This window comes from Thunnus maccoyii, chromosome 4 (genome assembly GCF_910596095.1).
Source record: "Thunnus maccoyii chromosome 4, fThuMac1.1, whole genome shotgun sequence".
Classification (NCBI taxonomy): Eukaryota; Metazoa; Chordata; class Actinopteri; order Scombriformes; family Scombridae; genus Thunnus; species Thunnus maccoyii.
This window is the reverse complement of record NC_056536.1, coordinates 17,864,573-17,876,861: the sequence shown is the minus strand read 5'-3', so window position 1 is coordinate 17,876,861 and position 12,289 is coordinate 17,864,573.

Genomic DNA, 12,289 nt, shown 5'->3' with positions numbered 1-12,289 from the left:
AAAGAGAAAGAGAGAGAGCGAGAGAGAGAGAGATAGAGCGAGAGAGAGAGAGAGCGAGAGAGGTAATGTGCTGCCTCTGCAAATCTCTCTCTTCATTCTCTCTCTTTCACCGTCTTTTTGCATTAATCCTCTCCTCTCTCTGTGAGTTTCCCACTCTGTTGATCCTGCCAGTATCTGCATATGCTGCACTCTCACCAGCATCATCGCCTTAACTAATATGACACAGTGTTTCCACGCGGAGCATATGCTGCACAGGGCAACTTTCAGCAGATTACTAGATTATAGATTAAGTACAGTTGAGTTGGCTGTGTGTGAAAGTGTGTGTGTGTGTGTGTGTGTGGTGTGTGTGTGTGTTTTGTTTCACATCCCTTTTCAGCGCAGGTCTTTAAAGAGGACACAAACATCATGTTTGTCTAACTGTCCGGCCTGGCCTCTCATGTTGCCTAAATGTGGTTAAGAGGCTTTTATTTTTAGTCTTTTGCTGTTGTGAGTTAAATAAAACAGCAGTAATGCAGCTTCACTAATCCTCTCACACACAACTAATCCTAGCAGAACACCACTGTAAATACTCTGTGGGCTGCATTAAAGCAAAATCACTCAATCCCTCACTGAGTGTTTTATGCTTATTTTGGTTCAGATTAATAGAAATTCTTCTATTTTTCATCTACAACAGAGATGTCCCAGAAATAACTGGGCTTCCATTTGGACCATTTCTGTGTGGCTTTTGTGTGTTTGTGTGTGTGTTTTTATATACAATATCTTTGTACTGAAGTATGCTGTAGCCAGTACATGAGGTACTGACTGTGAGAATCAATACAAGACTCTGTGTGCTTGAGATAGACAGCAGCCATAGGAATGGATCTGAGATGACCTGTGGTTACAGCTTTTCACGGAGGTCACAATACTGAAGATGCCATTCATTTGAGGATTGCGTGGGCCGCTATAAACTGTACAATCCAGAAAGAAAGAAATTTTTCATGGTGTACAGTGACCTCTTTGTCTTACCATCTTATCTTACCATCCAAACAAATACCAAAATGCAATGGCAGCGCGAATTTCACCTTCACTCAGCGACATTTGGGCTCAGGTTGGGTTGTGTGCCAACAAAATTTGCAATTACAAGGACATGTGAAGTGCAAGGTAACCTAATTAATAGGGAAATGCCTCCTCGATAATTAAGAAAAAAACTTGCCTCTTCAAAATGTTAATTAAGAAATTGCTCTTTTGAAATTTAAATTACACATACGTCGTCAATAGATTTAAAAAAATCCCTTTCCTTTGGCAAAACCTGTCTGGAAAGTGTTTTTTTGCTGATAAGTGTTACGAACAAATAACCAAAATCTGGGGATCTCACAACACCGTCCTTCTTTTTTATGTAAATAAGATGTGGCAAGAGAGACAGGACTAAGGATAAACATACAGGCATTTGCGTACACAGAGATAAATATGTAAGCAATGTAGCCCTGAGGCAATGTTTAAAGATTGTACCTTACTGAAAAAATAACAAATGCTGTTGTTAAGAAAACTGAAGAAACCTTGAAATGTGTATGAAATAAATAGCCTAAGTGTTTTTTTTTCTTTCTCTCAAACTGAAACTCTGCCAATGAGTTCTTTAATGTCTCCCCTGGTGAGTCTGAAGTGAATTATACAAGCCGCCTGAAGCAAATACAGAATATCTGCTGTGCTGCAACCTTTTCTCGTGTTATTTTCTTTAACAAAAAATGAAATATTTCCAAAATGTGGAGCTGTGAGAGTCAAAGGGATATGCAAAAAGGTACAGTATTTGGGCAATGTCCTGTCTCTTTTGAAGGCTGCGCACACCCACAAAGATACTTTCAGTTATTCTGCTGATGAGACATCTGCTCAGGTTAAAATTGGGTGGAGCCATGTTGGAAGTTGTTCTGCCTTAAAGGTGCAACAAGAGAGTAAGGGAGATGTCAATCAAGCACAATTGATATACAATACTCTATGTATGCTTACTTAGTACTGGGAAGAGATCTACTGTTATCAGGTCAAGTAAGTGAAAACACCTGTGTGGGTTTAAAAAGGGCATATTAGGCCTTCAAAGGCTCAGCACACCCACAGAGATGTTTTTAATTACTCTGCCTAATTAGACTTGTAGTCAGGTGGAAGATGTGTCAGGAGTATGCTGGGAATTACGTCATATCACCAAACTCTATGTACTAAGAATGATAAAGGTGTAAATTGTCCTGCCCTAACATGAGCAACAACACTAACTGGAGAGTGATGATGTCAATCACATGCACACATTCCTCAGAAGAGTCTAATCAGGCAATGTAAAGGGGGCTTTAAAGCCAATAGACCGTTTTCACAGCAGACATTTTGACTTGTCAAAGCAAGAAAAAGGACAAATGGAGTTAATAACATTAATAATGGCTCCATCATTACTGTTATTATTTACAACTGAGCTTTTACTGCTTTGACAAGTCAAAATGTCTATAGGAAGAAGAGATGCCCTATGTGGACAAAGCGAACCAATAATTGAAATGCAAAGCTTTTACAAATGCTTTTAGCTTGTGTTTACAACATAATCACTAGTGGGCAAAAAACAGTAATAACGTGCAGTCAGACAGGATTTTTCCTGATGAAATTTACTCGCAGCCTTTAACAGCAGCAGTGGACAATCCCTCCTTCTCTGCTTCCTGTATTATTTCGCCTTGCAGTTATATTACCAAGAATATAAACAAACATTATTTCTTAAATGAGCAGCTATTTAAGAAATCTCTCTCTCTCTCATGATTTTGTGTGTCATAGTTCAAACTCTGTGTGAGGTGCTGGTTTCAACATAACCACTGATGGACAAAAATCAGTGCTTGTCAACATTAAAAACAAATGAACAGGGAGAAAATGGGAGCAAAATGTCAACTGAAATGTACCAATTGGCACTGAGCATACAGTGGGTGATTGTTCAGACACATTGGTATCAGTGGGATTTTGAAAGTTGCAGCAGTCAGACTTGGAGATGAAGTTTTATCATGCTGCGTACTAATAGCCTAACCATGGTGGTTCTTCAGTTTCCTTCCCACAGAGTCCTAACAGAGACTAATCATCCCTTCATCACAAACTCTCGTCTTCTCTCACACCATTTACAGTCAGAGCAGACTGTGCTTTTTCTCTTCTCTCCCTCTTTTCTCATTCCTCCCCTTTGCCTTCATCTCCCCTCCTTTCTCTCTTCTCATCTTTCTACCTCTGGCTCTGCTGCCAGCCAGCCTCAGACGCACCAGGGTTTCCCTTTCATTTGGTAGTGAGGGATGGGATGAGAGACAGAGGACGGCAAGAGAGAAGAGGAGTGGAAGGATGTAATGATCTGTCCTGATGAATGCAGTTAGAGAGAAAGTGCTGACACAATGGAAGAGAGGCTTTAAGAAGAGATGGGCTTAATGCACCAATCACAAAGCTCATCAGACCACATGACAATGTTCAATGACCAATAAAGGTGTTTGAAATATGAATTAAGCATCATTATCAAAGTAATACATTGAGTAATAATGTTCCAACGTAATGAACATTTGGGTGTTTGCTGTGTTCTTCTGTTGCTTCTGTCAGGTATACACATAAATGTAATAACTTATCTTCTGACGATGATGTGTGTATCTGCCATGAGGGAAATGAAATTAGTTTTTATTTTCGCCGGAGTCATCAAACGTGCTCAATCTATACAGGACTGCGTAAACAATTAGAGACAGAAATTGGCAGGGACCTCCTGATACAATACTGCTGTACGTTGATTCTTAAGGTGCTGATTCCACATGAGCTGCAATTTGTTTAATTCGTTTAAGGTCTACTGCGGCGTTAACTATGAACAATATATTTTAAATTTAGGAGGGGAGGAGAGAAAGACATTTATTTTTCTCCTGTGGGAAACCAATAAGCATATTCAAATAGTTTAAGTTGTAGACAAGATCCAAACATGAGAAAAGGACAAAATATGATGCTGCATTGTCTTGATCTATTACTGTTAAGGAAATTATTGAATAAAAGTATAGTAATTACGATGCGCAACAGTATTTGTTCATCAGCAGCTGATTAGTTGAAGCCTGCAGCTCTTCAATTCATTATGGCTGTTGATTCTTTTCCCGTTCCAATTTTGCAATAATATTTCCTGCAAAATTGATCTGCATGACTTGTTTTCAAGGCGTTAGTACCCAGTCACACCAGTATGTAGCACCACAAATGCATCCGTATGTTAATGCTTCCAGCTTGCTGACGTAGTGACTACATGCAGTGGCTGCTGCTGGTTGTGGCCGGTGTCGATGGTGGCAAAATGGATACGAGGAAGAAAGCTCTAGTGGCATCACTTTTCATTCAGCAGAACAATTTTGATGGTTTGACACAGCTAATATGATATATATAGCCTCCTCCATTTTGGACTTTACTATTTACTCTGTTTCCTCAAAGATCAGCACTATCAAGGTTTGCATTTAGTCAACAGTGCAAATTTGCATGTCAAAGTTCGTCACATTGTATCGTAAGTAAAAGCAGAAAGTACAACTGAGGTCACCTTCGCAAACAGATCCATTGATTGCAGCAATTCCGTTGAAATAAGTTTATTTTGGTCCAAAATGTCATAGTTATAAATACTGATGAGAGGGACCCCTTACAGTGATCAGATTGCATACACTGAGCTGTAGATGCAGATGTAGGTGTGCTCTTAACAATCAGACTTAAATCTCTGTGCCTGAATGTTGATTGTATAACCACAAAACTGCAATGATTTGGCAATGAGAGAGTTTACTGACTGTTAGTCTTCAACTTATAGTTTGTCATGTAAACCTGATTCTGGAGTCATTATTGGAAAAAAATATTTCCAATTAAAAAAATTGCAATTGAATTCTTTTCCTTCTCTAAAAAAACCTTCAGTTCCAAAAAAAGTAAACATTGGACTTTGGAGGTTTGCAGATGACAGGAGCATTGTGTGCTGGTAGTGTGTTTGTGGTGTAACATATGGGACTGTCCAATCATTCACAGAGAGCAAAGAGGGTGATGGCAAGCCATTTATCTAGATCTGTGAAACGACACCTCTACAACAGAGTGACATAAACAACCATAACTCACACGAACATACTAACGTATGTGTGCACACTAACACACCTGTTAAAGTGAAATACGCAGGGCTTGACGTTTACGAGTGTCCGTCATTATTCCTTTGACGGGGAAAGAATTCAGACAGAATAAAATCCTCATCAACATGGCTGCTATGCTATAGATCTCTCCTCTCCGTTCACTCACTGACAAAGAGAACGGAGGATGATGGGGGGGTGGGGGGGTTTGGAATGAACACAATCCTTACATTTCTGGCTATATACTGGTTTTCCTGAATGACACAGAGAAGGAGAAAGAGGGATTGAAAGAGGCAAAGAAAGAAAGACAGAGAGCTTCAGTCAGAGAAATAAAAGGAGACTGGCATGGCTCTGAGCTCCCTCACAACAATGCACATGAGAAACCGCTGGAGGAGGAGAAAAACAATGCAAATACTCCCGTGCACTGGGCAGGTTCCTAACTTCAGACAGAGTGGGAGGGGAAGGAGGCAGCAAAAGTGGGACAGATGAGTAACGAGACCTGGACATTCCCCAAGGGCTCGTGAAAAGTCACCTCCAGTCAGCAGTTAACAATTAACACAGGGTTTAAAAGGTGTGTGTGCCCACGTGATGTTTCCATCACTTCAGAGGACATTTCATCGACTTATATTAATTTCCTGGAGACTTATCCTAACCTTAACCATAACCACTAACCCTTACCTTAACCTTAACATAATCTTAAACTAACCTTAACTTTAAACCAAGTCTTCACCCTAAAATTAATGATTTACATCAAGGGGACTTGCTTTTTGTCTCCATAAGGGAGGCAAGTCCCCACAACATGACTGTGTAAACAGATCTATGTCCCCACAACATGAGGAATACCTGGTCCACACACACACACACACACGCTGCCACAGGTTAATGCCTGAGTGGTAATGCTGTGTTAATACATCTGAGCATATTAACAATTTATACGCAATTCACCGCCCTAATATCTGGCCTGAAGCGCAAATTAGTACAAATTGTCTGCTGTGGGGTGGTAGCGATGGTGGTGGCGGGGTTACTAATATGTCAGGACACGCTATGTGTCACCAGGCCCGCCCTGTCGCATGAGCTAATATCTTGTATGATGTAGCAGGAGGGAAGTGTTGTTGGTGTAGGGAGATAATTCCCTTGTCTGTGCTGCTTTGGAGATAAGTGAAGGAGAACCAGAGGTGTGGTTTGGGGGAGTAGCAGACACTGCGAGGATGATCAGTACAGCGATGGGGTGGGTGGATAGGTGTTGGATGGAGCGTGTTACAGATGGTCCCGGTCAGCTTAATTCTTAATGACAAAATTATCACTTTGTTAAGGTAAAAGAGAGCCAGTTTCACACAACTGAACAAAAAATTGATTGAGTGTAATTGATAATGTTGTTTTTGTTTTCTGTGCAGTGAGTGTTGTCTAAATGGGTTGTGGGAGTTTTGGCGAGGCATATTTTCTGACAGGGATGATCCCCCTCTGTGTGGACGCCTACGGTATTTTGTTTTTCCTTTTAAATCTACATTCCGACGAGCACAATCTTTCTCTCTTTCACTCTTTATTTTTGTCACATTGTGAGGAGGAACTGATGCTGTGAGCCAAACAGTTTCCAAATGTGGTCACTCACTCGTTCACTCACTCAGAGGACGCTGAGTTGAGATGCTGTGCGTTAGGACAGTGTGGGAGAATACCGTGTAGAGTCTGCAGTCTGTGCTAAACCTGCTATTTTTTACGCAGACTCTGTGGCTGATGTTTTAATTTTGATTGACTTCCTCAGTTCTTTCAGTGCTAGTTCAGCTATGACATAGTTCAGCAAGTCCAGCTTTGATTTACATATCTAGTTTTATTCTTGATAATTTTGTCACTTCAGCAAATGGCCTATAATGACATATATTTATGCTTAATTGCCAAGCCCTCGAGCGGCCTTATGATTTAGAGCCCTGTCTGTCAAGGAGGAAGTAGTGTTAAATTTTTATAGAGCCGCAAAGTCCACAGAAGAAGGAGGTCGGGGTGGTTTGAAGGGTCAACAAAATGTACTTTGTACTCTGACACAGGAGACCAAACATCTAAGTGACTTGGAAACCAAACGTTGGTGTCTTTTAACCATTTTGACCATCGTTTCTTGACCTTAACCAAGTGATTAATTTTGTAACCATGACAATAAAGGTCCTCTATCCTCTAACGGGGTAGTTGTTTTCACCCAAACCAAGATGTTTCCCCTAACCAAACCTTAACCATAACAGTGTGAGATCAGAAAGTCTGTTTCCAAATGAGGTCATCCTGCTGATGGAGGTATCAGATCCAAAAATGCTTATATGGGATGTTCTGGATGCAACAGATGTATTTTGTCATTTAATTTGATGTTGTTATATGTGAAAGGGGGCCTGTGCAGTCCAGTACTGCTGACCACCAAAACATTTAGTTAAACTATGACCAGCACTGGCATTACAACAAATTGGGGATTTGGAACTGTTAGTCCACTATTTCTTTCAGTTTCAGTAGTTGCAAGCACATGTTTTGTCTTCAGGTTTATTTCACTGGAAGAAATTCAGCCATGTGGTGAAACTTTGTTGTGCTGCTGTGACTCTGCTGGTTGTGTTTTCTTTCTGTGAGTGAGAAATTGAGAGAGAGAGAGAAAGGGGGAACAAGCTGTGCTCAAATTATTGTTCTGTTGTCTGAAATGTCAGTCGTGATGGTTAATGTCATTGTAGTTTGTTGTGTGTTGGAAATGAGGAAACATTAGAACAATTTTACAAGAAAAAAAGATCACCTCCTGTTCTGGTAACTGACAACTTGCTTTGATGATTTCAGCTGTTGGTTGTTTTTAACAGTTGTTTGTGGTGCTTTACAGCATTAAGTCAGTTTTATGTTATATACAGTAATTTTGCCTTGTTCTCTGAGCTACCCAAGTGGAAAATAGACCTGTTATTTTGACTGTATTTTATTCTGATTCTCTTTTGCCTAAAAAAACATGTATTAAAGGCTGGTTAGTCAAAAAATATTGTTCCAGCTAGAAGATCTTTAAAAAAGAAAACAGATAAAAGGCATAATGAGATGTAAACATCTTCCAAAACCTAAAGAGGTACTATTTTTAGTCATAATGCTCATCCTTCGGCTCTTTTATCCTCATTTTTTACCCCCTGTTGTTTCAAGGGTTATATTAACAGAGGGACATTAGTATGTGAGAAGAGTCTCCTCATACAATGTGAGCATACAGTAGATATACAGTTCAGGAAGTGCACTGCTAATGTTATGTTCATATCCAAAAGGAATCCATGGAAGATTGAAAAAAGCTTCTAGTTATGGTACCTTTAACTATATCTCAAACAACATTAGAGAAACATTTGTCTCGTGTACTTGTTGTGTACCCTTTTATCCCTCTTCTCTTAATAAGCATTGCGTAGAGATGGCGTGGCAGTAGATGAGAAGAGAGGTGGAAAAGAGTTGTAAACATGCAGCAGTCATTCAGACATGGGGGAGAATATAAAACAGGGTTGAGGAAAGTGAAGAAAGTGGTGGTCGAGTGTGCGTGCCTCCCTTTCTCTCGATGCTAATTTTCTTGGCAGGCTCTTAAACAGAATTTTAATTTGCTCTGTGTTTACGATTCATAAGGAATGGTGCCATCTCAGAGGCCAATGTAATCTAATTATTAACACAAATGCATGAACGTACATGCACTGATGGGCACACACACATGCACCAAGAAACGTACATTGTAATCTAATTAACTTGGCAAGCATTCTCAACTCATTTTCCATTTCAAACTATGCTCTTTGTGAATAGAAGACCTTGGGCCTTAAGGAAACGCTTAAATATTTATACATACTAAATATGTAATTTATATAATGCATTTAATGTACATTCACCATGGATACATTTAGTAAGTTGAAGCAGACATTTCCTTCTGTCAGTTACTTAGACTTGGGCCAGTAGGTCAGGCCTGTTTATTGTATATTTCTACTACTGCATTTTTAATATACAAATTAATTTGAAATGTAGTCAGAATAAATGTATTTATCAACTGTAAAAGTATGAATGAGCCAGTACATCAATCAGACCTGATAAGGGATTGTCAGCTTCTGTCGCTGCTTTGGCAACACACTCACTTGGCCCTGAATGTGCGTCTATTTATTGTATGTGTTTTTAAAAATGAGCCAATTTGAACTGCGGTGCTTAGAAACTGTCAAGAAATTGTACTACTAGTAAAGAATTCATTCATCTACAACCCAATGCAACTATCACTTTAATAAGGGCTGGCTGCTTTGCACAACATTGATGAGGAATCCAAACATGTTGGCTCATTCATTCTAATGAAAGCTGCTAACCCAGCAAACATGATGGAAAAGTGTCTTCAGCTTCCTACTTTGGGTGCCACATTCACATTAGCACCTAGCTGCACCTGGCTAACTGTCTGCACACATGAAACAAAAACAGTGTCTTTAAATGACTCTTTGTGGGTTTTAAATATATTTTTATATATATTGGATCTAACAGATGAATGGATTGAGATAATTCAAAGAGTAATTTGTAAATGTGTGTGGTGGTCAGTTGGCTTTAACATCCCATCCAACTGGTTGGAGAAAACACAACAGAGAGGAGAGTGGACTGCTGGCAGAGTTTAAGCTGCCAAAGATGATCGGCTTAGTACCAGGTCAGATCAGAAAGTGGCAAAGCAAAATTCATACGCATGTCATCACAAAATAGATGATGATGGAGGCTTGGTGACATAGTGACTACCTGCAGGTTGTCCAATGCCTGCGTTTGGTCGTGGCTAGTTTTGTTCGTGGCAAAATAAAGAGAGACACAAAGAGTAAAGCTGGTGATGTTTCTCACTCTGTAGAGGAGAGTTTTATATGCTACATAATAATGTATGATTTTTCTATTCCTCAAAGGTTAGTACTATAAAGACGGTTTGAAGTTGGTCAACAGCACCAATTATATTGTAAAGGTTTAACTTAATGCAAAAGCACCACATGGACTCACTTCAATTGGCCTATTGGCCTAAAAAGGAATCGAGGTCACAGGTGGAAGAGAGTCCCCATTACTGCGGTGGCACCTCACTAGTAAATCTGCATATATCACTGTAATGTTTATGAAGAATTTCACTTCTGCCAAGAAATCTGTCTAGGAGATCCTGTAGCACCGGTTATATGTTGAATATATAGTCAAAAGTCACAAGTCTCTGCTCCATGAAATCCATTTTACTTTCATAAATTTCCATGAAATACTCATGTTTCCAACACCAATCAGGGACTGCTAAAGACTGAGCTATCTGCCTACACATGAGCCACCATCCCACTTATCTCTTGCTAGCTTGATACTATGTTTCCTGACCAAAATCCCACTTTTAAAATAGGCTATTGTGTGTGTGTTTTTATTAAATATTGCATTTCTTCTGATTACAATGACAGAAATCATGCTGAGCCAAACCAACAATGAATTTATTCTACTTACAAGTATTGTGTGTATCCAAAGCCTGATATATATTATTCCTCTGTGCTGTAGACCTGTTATTGTCCAAAAACCAAACCGCACTGCTGCACTGGGTGACATGTGCCCTCACCACAAAGATTATGGTCACGTTGGTTTGTTTAGAAATGGCTCCAAAGACTAATAACAGTGATCATGTTTTCAGTTGTTAGCTGCTTTGGATAAAAGCGTCTGCCAAATGACAAAATGTGATGTAAAATGTCTCCGGAGAGAAGTTCTGTGTAAGGCACATGCCACTGCGCATGCACAGGAATGCATTTCTGTATCGCAATTTCTTGACTTTGTACTGAAATTCTTTTGAGAAATTTATAATGTAGTACAAAGTATGTAAACACGTTAATGTTATTTTCTTCACAAAGCCTGCATCATAATTAATTGATAGTTGGAGACTGAATACCTCTCCCCCTTCATCTGTCGGAGGGGGCAACTGGTGGCCATGATTAACCCAAACATCTCTGCTTCTACTGTCAGTGTGAACGTGTTCAGTTCAACCCTGCCACCGCAGTAATGGCGGGGGGGCGCTTGAGAGTGCAACACATAAATCAGCTGCCAGATTCATCTGTATCAACTGTGTCAACATTTGACAGATGTGAAACAACTGGATGTATGTACATTGGACACTGAAATAAGATTTAGTCCTATTTTTGTTGTGTTATTTAGCATTTCTGCAGGTTCCTAATACTAAATGCACTGCATTTGTGTGTGCCTATATACAGTATGTGTATGTGTGTCTGTGAGAGAGAGAGGCCCCCAGTGGTAGGATTGACATTTGAAAGAAGTACATCACTGGGACCTAGAGAGCTATCCCACTGCTTTGTGTGTGTCAACGAAATCACACACATACACACACAGACTATGGTTGTTCAGAGTCTGGGCAATCTGTCCATCTGTTAGTCTGTCAGTAGCATGTCATCCTTAGTAAATGGGGTTAACAGCCACTGCTGTGTTAAGAGAGGCAGGGATAACAAGTCCTCATGCCACAGAGAGAGATGGGAGGGGGCTTTGAGAGGGAGAGGCATCAACAGGCAGAGAAAGAGACAGAGAGAGAGGGAGAACACATTATAGAAAGTGTAAAAACTCTCTGATTTAAGGTCTGTGATTGAGGATAATGGTTTACTACCCTGCTGAGTTTGCCATGCTGAGCTAAGAGCAAGAGAGAGCAGAGGAAAAATTGAGCGCTGGAGTGGCTAAGAGAGATTGAGAAAAGGAGGCGTCATTTATGAAATAGCAGTGGGACGAGGTGAGACAGACAAAGAAGATGAGGAGGAGAAAGGGGGAGAAAGAGGAGGAGAAGGGAGGAGAGTAGAAATGGATAGTGTGCAAGGGTGGAAAAAAGATTGTGGGGAAGGTAAGCGCCATTTATGAAATAGGAAGAGGGTTGCAAGGATGGGCAGGCAGCACAGACGTGACGAGTGGAAAAAGATGAGTTTTGTCTTTGCTGAGAACTTACAGTAAACCTGCTCACCTCGTAGGACTGAACTAAACACTTTTTTTCTTTTTGAACACACACACACACATCACTTCAGAGGACGTTGCATTGACTTACATCAATTTCCTGGGGACTCATCCTAATCCTAACCCTAACCCTCACCTTAACTTCACCCTAAAATGTAATGATTTTTGTTATTTGGACTTGCTTTTTGTCCCCAAAAGTGTGTAAACAGATGAATGTCCCCACAACATGAGTAATACAAGTATACACACACGCACACAACAGTGAATTTTTATAACTTTAG